The sequence below is a fragment of the Myotis davidii genome, unplaced genomic scaffold, assembly GCF_000327345.1.
Source record: "Myotis davidii unplaced genomic scaffold, ASM32734v1 scaffold219, whole genome shotgun sequence".
In the NCBI taxonomy this organism is placed as follows: domain Eukaryota; kingdom Metazoa; phylum Chordata; class Mammalia; order Chiroptera; family Vespertilionidae; genus Myotis; species Myotis davidii.
The window spans coordinates 115,011-122,906 of record NW_006289831.1 but is presented as its reverse complement, the minus strand read 5'-3'; the positions used below and the strand labels follow the sequence as shown (position 1 = coordinate 122,906).

The window sequence follows — 7,896 nt, the reverse complement described above, 5'->3', positions numbered from 1 at the left end:
GGTATTTTTAATTTTAGTCATTATAGTAGGTGTGTAGTGATATCTAAATGTGTTTTTTTAGTATATGTGCTGCCGAAGCGAGCACTACCACAGATTTTTTAATCCTTTCATCTGCTGATGGGCACTTAGGCTGATTTCCAATCTTAGCTATTGTAAATTGTGCTGTATGAACATAGGAATGCCTACGTCCTTTCTGATAGGTGTTTCTGATTTCTTGGGATATATTCCTAGAATTAGGATTACTGGGTCAAATGGAAGTTCCCTTTTTAATTTTTTGAGGAAACTCCATACTCTTCCCCACAGTGGTGCACCAGTCTGCATTCCCACCAGCAGTGCATGAGGGTTCCTTTTTCTCCACATCTTTCCAGCATTTGTCTTTTGTTGATTTGTTGATGCTAGCCATTCTGACAGGTGTGAGATGGTACTTTGCTGTAGTTTTTATTTGTATCTCTCAGATGAGTAATGACTTTGAGCATGTTTTTATGAGTCTCTTGGCCTTCCTTAAGTCTTCTTTTGAAAAGTGTCTATTTAGGTTCTTTGCCCATTTTTTGATTGGGTTGTTTATCTTCCCCTTGTTAAGTTGTAAGCATTCTCTATAAATTTTGGAAATTAAACTCTTATCAGGGATGACAAATATTTTCCCATACAGGGGGCTGTCTTGTTGTTTTGTTAATGGTTTCTTTTGCTGTACAGAGGCTTTTCATTTTGATGTAGTCCCATTTGTTTATTTTTTCCTTAATTTCCATTGTCCTAGGAGCTGTATCAGCTGTATTGCTGCAACAAAGGTCTGATATTTTGCTGCCTGTGTTTGTTCTAAGTTTTTTATGGTTTCCTGACTTACGTTTAAGTCCTTTATCCAGTTTGAGTTTATTTTTGCCTATGGTGTAAGTTGGTGGTCTAGTTGTAATTTTCTGCATGTATGTTTTCCCAACACCATTTATTGAAGAGACGTCTTGATTCCAATGTATGCTCTTGCCTCCTTTGTCAAATATTAATTGAGCTTAATGGTTTGGGTCGATTTTGGGGTTCTCTGTTCTGTTCCATTGGTCTGTATTTCTGCTCTTGTTCCAGGACCAGGTAGTTTTGAGAACAGTGGCTTTGTAATATAGCTTGATATCTGGTATTGAGATCCCTCCTACTTGCTTCTTCTTTCTCAGGAATTGGCTGCTGTACATAGAAAACCCTAAAGAATCCATCGAAAAACTATTAGACTTAAAAAATGAATTTGGCAATGTAGCAGGTTATGAAATTAACACCCATAAATCTATGCCTTTTTTTATACACCAATAATGAACTTACAGAAAGAGAAACTAAAAAAGCAATCCCATTTACCATTGCAACAAAAAAAATTAAGATACATAGGAATAAACTTATCTAAGGAGGTAGAAGACCTGTACTCAGAAAGTTACAGGATACTGAAAAGAAAGATAGAGGAAGACATAAACAAAAGGAAGAATATACCATGTTAATTGATTGATGGTATCAACATCATTTAAATGGCCTTACTACCCAAAGCAATCTATAGACTCAGTGAAATCCTCATTAAAATGCCAATGACATATTTCACAGACCAAGAACAAACTCCCCAAAAATTCATCTGGAATTATTTCTTTTTTAAAAAAACTAAAAAGCTTTATAAAGTTATTTGTGCCCTGGCAGGTGGTTTCTCAGTGGTTAGAGTACCAGCCCACCTCACCTAGGTTCTATACCCAGTTAAGAGCACCTGGGTTGCTGGTTGGATCTCCAGGGCCAAGATCAGGAGGCAACCAGTCAATGTGTCTATCTCTCTTCTTCCCTGTTCCCTCCCTCCACTCTCTTAAAAAAAAAATCAAGGGAAGATATATCCTCAGGCAAGGATAAAAATAAATGAATACTAAATAAATGGTATTTGCTTTGCGAGAAACCTATACATTAAGTAATATGTAATATTAGGGACCCAGTGTACAAATACTTGCACCTTGAAAGAAACTGTGGACTGCAAAGCTATAGTGTGCACAGGGGCGGGTCTCAGCCCATCCTCTGTGCCCCTGCCCATCCCCTCTCACTGCAGCCTCCTGTCCCCAGTCTGCCAGCAGCCCTGCTCCTGCGGCCACCACTCCCACATGCTGATGGTGCCAGCCCTGCTCGCACCCACTGTGGGCGTGGAGCAATTGGAACTGGTGGGAGCAAGTGGTGGCTGCTGGCCCCAGTTGCCCCTTAGGAGTAGAGGGAGGTGGAGAAGCCCTGAGGGGAGTTCAGAGCCCACAATCGCTGCTCACACCAGCTAATGGCAATGAGTGATCAGGGCTGGCATCAGGCACCAGCAACAGGTGTGAATGGCAGCTCTGGGCCCAGCAGCTGATGCAAACAGGGTTGGTGCCAGCAGCAAATGTGAGCTCCAGGTCAGGCTGTGGTGCACAGGAGTAAAGGATTTTCAGTAGCCACCAGAGGCTTGCCCTGCTGACAGTGACCAGCGCCCTGCTTTGGTCTGGCATCCCAGCTCACCTACTCCACCATCCTGCTGCAGCCAACGCCTGCTATGTTCTGTGCTCTGCCACCTGCTGCTGATGCCCGCCATCTTCTGTGCGTGCCCCCTGGTAGTGCATGTCACAGCAACCAGTTGTTCAGTTATTTGGTTATTCCACTGTTTGGTCTATTTGCATATTAGGCTTTTATTACCTAGGATACTAGAGGCCTGTTGCACAAATATTTGTGCACTCAAGGGTAGGGGATCCCTCAGCCCAGCCTGTGCCCTCTTGCAGTCTGGGACCCCTCAGGGGTGACCACTTGCTGGCTTAGACCTGCTCCCTGGGGGGTTGGGCCTAAGATGGCAATCAGACATCCCTCTGTCAGCCTGGCAGCCCTCAGGGGATGTCCACTTGCCAGCAGGCAGTAGACATAGCTGCTGAGGCTTCTGGGGGCGGGTCCCCACTGGGGTGCCTGGCCAGTCTGGATGAGGGGCTGAGGGCCGTTTTCAGGCTGGCGGGCGAATGAAGCTCCCAGCCACTTTTTTTTTTATTTTATTTTTTTATTCCAGGATTTACTTACCTTCTATAGCTGTCACTGGAGCTGAGAGCTGGCTCCAGCTCTGAGGCCATTGCCAGCTGAAAGCAGGTATCTGGGTTTGTTTAGCTTCTATAATTGAAACTCTGTTGCCATCACTGGCGCTCTAAGCACTGAGCCCGCTGGTGGCTGAAAGCAGGTTTCTGGGGTTTGTTTAGCTTCCATAATTGCAACATTTTTGCATCTGGAGCTCAGAGCTGGGCCGCAGGAGGTGGGGAACCTTGGCTTCCTCCATCACTGGGGCAACCAAGCCTCATGTTTGCTTCAGCTGCGTGGCTGCCAGCCGCCATCTTTTTGGCAGTTAATTTGCATATCCTGTTGATTAGCCAATTGGAAGGGTGTTTGTCTATTATTAGATAGGATAACATACATGGTAAAATTAACGTAATGCATAATGAAAAATTACCCTATATAATAAAAGCCTAATATGCTAAGTTTTTGGTCGGCCATTCAACCAATCAAAGCATAATATGCTAATGATATGCTAAGGCTGCTCAACCACTCGCTATGATGTGTGCTGACCACCAAGGGGCAGACCATTGACCGGTAGACCAGTTGCTATTATGTGCACTGACCACATGGGGTAAATCTCCAATCGGTAGGTTGGCTTGCTGCTGGGGTCCAGCTGATCAGGAGTGAGCAAGGCAGGCCTGACATGCCCTGGAGCCCTCCTGCAGACCCATCCCAGCTGTTCAATGTCCCAAGTCCCTTCCTAGCCCTGATGGTACACTGATGGAGGTCCTTGGCTAGATCTGTGCCTTTTTGCAATCGAGACCCCTCGGGAGTGTCAGAGAGCTGGTTTTGGCCTTATCCTGCAGGCCAGGCTGAGGGACCTCTAGTATATATATGACCCAAGATAATAAAAGATAATATGCAAATCGACCAAATGGCAGAACAACTGGTCACTATGACATGCACTGACCACCAGGTGGCAGACATTGAACACAGGAGCTGCCCCCTGGTGGTCAGTGCACTCTTGGCGGGGAAGAGGGTGGGCAGTCAGCCACAAGCTGGACTGACAACTGGTAAGCACAGTGGTGGTGGTAGGAGTGCAAATGATGTTCCACTGCGGTTTAGGCCCACTCTTCCAGTCAGACATCCCCTAAGAGCTCCCGGGCTGCTAAAGGGCACAGGCAGGCTGAGGAGACCAATAGCCACACAATGCACCAGGCCTCTAGTATGTATATATATCTCTGAAATTTTATTCTTGAACAGACATATATTGAGCTCCAAATGTTTATTTCTTTGAATTACCTCTTGTTGATCATTGGGAGATTATGTCTATTGTTATTATGTCCCAGGTTGACCCTGTTTCTCATGGATGTTGTCAAACAACATGCATTATCATCTGAATAAGTTATTTTGGGAATAAAGCAAAAGCACAAAATATGTGTGTTTGTATATGTGTGTAGAAAACCTATAAAAGTAAAAGTCAAGTTTTAAATGAAAAGTAGAAAGGTAATAGTGCTTTAATTTAAAAGTAGAACAAAAGCTGTGTGAAGAATAGATTTAAAAATGTGTCTCATGGTGTTCCAGTAAGAGATATATTGTGAAAATATTGTAATATGATATATGTAATTTTTTATATAAAATGATTTTTTAATTTCTCAGGTCTGTCTGATTACATTTTGAGGAAAAAGAAGTTACTGTAATGATCTGAGTTCCAAACAGAATATTTGCATCTTTAACTCAATTGCAGAAATGGAATTGTTTATAATATATTAAATTCTCTAGCATAAATTATATACTTCATGATATTTAAGCCTAGTAGTCTTGCAAACATAGGCATATTCATTCTATCATTTTCTTTATAACATGAAAACAGTTGAGAATAGGAATTAACCTCCCATATTTCTCTGTTCACTTGTTCCTGCTTAGCCATACTTTACTCCCCAGGTGAAATTATTAGTACACTGTAAACCTTTAAAAGTGGGTGGAGAGATTTGATTGGTTTTCTTTTTTATTCACATCTGAGGATGCATTTATTGACCTAAATCAATAATTAGAGGCAGGAAGAGAAAGAAACACTGATGTGAGAGAGAAACATCCAGGGGTTGCTTCCCATATACGCCCCCACTGGTACCAGAACTTGAAACCTGGGTAAGTGCATTGGCTGAAAATAGAACCTGTGACCTTTCAGTATAAGGGGATGACACTCCAATCACAACTGAGCTGCACTAGCTAGGGAAACAATTGATTGATTTTAATATGATACCTTTTGCTTTTATGTTTCTATTGATAAAACTCATGGTTTTGTTTGTTGTTTTTTTTTAAAAAAAAATATTTCAATAGCCTGTCCCCACAGAGGAGGATATTGAGAAGAATCCAGAATTGAAGAAGCTGCAGATCTATGGGGAAGGTTACAAGATGATGGGCTTGGGCCTCATGGCCAAGGATAAGACTTTAAGGAAGAAAGGTGTGAAGCTTAATAGGCTGAGTGATAACGTATGAGGGATAAACTACTAAAGTATTGTGGGAGAGATGGTTTGTTAATCCTAATGGAGAATAGATTTTTTATTTTTAAAATTTTTTTCTGACCCTTTTCGATAAAGAGATATCATATACCCCCACATTTTTATGATAAAGGAGAAACCAAGAGGAGATGGGAAAGTGATATCAACATTGTCCAAGAAGGCTTGAGTCAAAGCTTAAAGCCCTGCACCAACATGACAATGGGGCTATGAAAGAATCACAGCAGTACCCAGTTTGTAAGGACTCACCTGTGATTTTTCTAGCAGTGTTTTTGAATTATTAGATCTGGATAGAACCTAAAAATTATTCCATACACCTTTCTTTGTCTTTATTTCTATTTACTTCTGCGACTTTATTATGGAGAGACTGATGGCCAGGAAAAAGAAGAAACATATTCAAGGTATTATAGTAGGGAGCAAAAGTTATATCACCTGTTTCTTAGAACTTTTCATCAAACTACTCTATGTTACATAATGGTGCTTCTCTTCTTTGATTGCTTTCTTGTGTCATACATATATAATTTCCCCCTCCTCTTTCTTAACTCTTTACCTAAAATATTTTTGCAATCTCTTAAATATTCTAGAGTTTCTACATTTTTATAAAATGATAAATCCCATTTCTTGATTATCTTCATTCCTTTCTGGCTGATTTGACTTTGTTTTAATAATGTTTGTTTGCCCCTTTCTATTCTGTAAATGGTGATGTTCCCAGAAATTTTATCCTTGAATAGCTTACTATTTTGAGTTCCACACGCCTATGTTTCTTTTAATCATCTTCACCTGATCTCTGAGACATTGACTTTGTTACTATCAAATATCCTCAGTTGATCCTATACTTCTGGTTTGGACTGTCACAGAACTTGTAATATATTTTGAGAGTCTATACTTTTTCTCCAACTACTAAAACTCATTGATCGCTTACTTGTACTGCTTGTTATTTTTATTGCAGTACTAGATGCATGAAATCCATGCAAGGCTTGTCCTTCGCAGCCACAGCAGCTGCCTCAGCCCTTGTGCTCTGGCTTCGTCCAGAAGGTTGTCTGAAGGTCATTTGGCTATCTTGTCTAATTAGCATATTATGCTTTTATTATTATAGATAGGATACATACACTGTTATGCCCAGATTTCAGCATCCCCAAAATGCCACCAGAAAGCCAGCAGAGTTTGATGCAAAAGCAAAAAGAGTCTTTACTTGAATTAGCTGGAGCTCTCTGTCCATCACACTCGCTGACGCAGCGGCAGGAGGCAGAGAGAGGGAGCCCTGTGGGAAGAGGAATTTTATAGGGCGGTTGGAATAAGGGAAGGAGAGAGGACTGTGGGACCCCCGATTGGCCAGGTGCAACTCCGGTCTTATTACACAGTATGTGGTTGTGTCTATGGCGTGCACTTCCCTTGATCGTCATTGGTTAGTTTAAAGAAATCCTAGGTGTGGCTAGCAGAGGCTTGTGCTTCCTGGAAGAAGCTCCTTGCTCATGGCTAATGGCTGCTGCCCGAAAAAGGAGGATCCAGGGTAAGATAGAGGGCATAGCCCTCGCCCTTTCATGCCCCCCTTGTTTTGAGACTTACAGACCCAATCATGGGTCAGTTTGCATTTCTCCTTCACCTTCTGCTGCTAGAGGCTTATACTGGATGTGTAGAACCATCATCTGCACAATCCTTACCCATTCCTTGACAAACTGAACTAGCCTGTTAATGATGCAGGGGCTAAGGGTCAACAGCAGCAGCAGGATTGTGAGGGGCCTGACAAGGGCTGAGATGAGGGTAATTAACCAAGGGGACCAATTAAACAGAGACTCATACCAGATCTGAGACTGTTCCCTTTCCAATTTTCACTTTTGTAGTCCCTCTCTTATAAGAGCCATGGATTCTTTTACAACCCCCGAGTGGTCAATGTAAAAACAACATTCCTGGGTCAATAGGGTACAACATCCCAACTTCCCTGCACTGATAAAATCAGAGTCCTCAAGTCTTCTCAGTGTCCCATCCGGTAGCCTTTCATCCCTCTCCCGTGAAGGAAATGCTTATGGGGTTGCAGTGGCTACGGCCTCTCAGGGGACAAGGTGGGGGAGGGGTAGATTCAGCATCAGGCAGGTCGAGCACGCCATAGCTTGAGCTTGAGTGGGTTGCATTGATCTCCATCGACGTTCCATTTGGTGACAAAGTCTTCCTGGATCATGGATGGGTCCGCTGACCAGACGTGAGTGTGATGGACCCAGGTTGCGATGCCGTCTACCTTGAGAGCGCTGGGGGTCATCAGCACCACAGCGTAGGGACCCTTCCAACATGGCTCTAGGGTCTCCCGTTGGTGACTTCTGACATAGACCCAATCTCCTGGTCTGTGCTGATGAGGAGTTGGGGTTGGGCTGGTCTTGTAGATTGTGCA

General features: G+C 42.8%; 1 pseudogene; it reads left to right on the top strand.

Moving 5' to 3' along the window:
• The window catches only part of LOC102752365, a 71,731-nt pseudogene that overhangs the window by 18,881 nt on the left and 44,954 nt on the right, over window positions 1–7,896 (top strand).